The following is a 618-nucleotide window of genomic DNA, read 5'->3' on the forward strand; positions in this document are numbered from 1 at the left end:
TCTATTTAATATCTTACAACATACTATGGAAAAAAATTCCCACTGAAAGTAGTGGCAAAGAGTGAGTTACTTGTTAGTACAGTAAGTAATAGAGCACAAGGAGTTACTACTATTTGATGGAAGACGATGTGGAGTGTTTATTGGCAGCTCTTAAGGGTCAAAACTTACCTTTCTTTAATAACAGATATCTGTATCAGTATTGCACGAAAGCAATATTATCCCAGTGTCACTTATTTTGTTTTGGAATTATTTTGGAGTCTGATATGTGTCATTAAGTACTTCAAAAGTAACTTTAGGGTGTTGCTAAAACAAAGATTAATGGGACTCAGAAATACCCTGTAGATTACCTAACAACTTGAAGATTTTCTTGTTACAAATTCTACAACAATTACTCGTACTCTATTCCATGTAGATGTTTAGTAACTCGTGTTTGTCAAATCTAAAACCTGGTCTACTAAAAATACTGTTGTTTTACAAATAATAACAATATTTCTACTTAACTAATGTATGTATAAGAGGTAAACAGAAATGCTTTATTCAATACTACTACCTAATAAACATGAGAGAGATGCTAATGAAATGCATAATCAAAATATTTTCTTTCAGTCTTTGAGTATG

This window comes from Penaeus monodon, chromosome 31 (assembly GCF_015228065.2).
Source record: "Penaeus monodon isolate SGIC_2016 chromosome 31, NSTDA_Pmon_1, whole genome shotgun sequence".
Classification (NCBI taxonomy): domain Eukaryota; kingdom Metazoa; phylum Arthropoda; class Malacostraca; order Decapoda; family Penaeidae; genus Penaeus; species Penaeus monodon.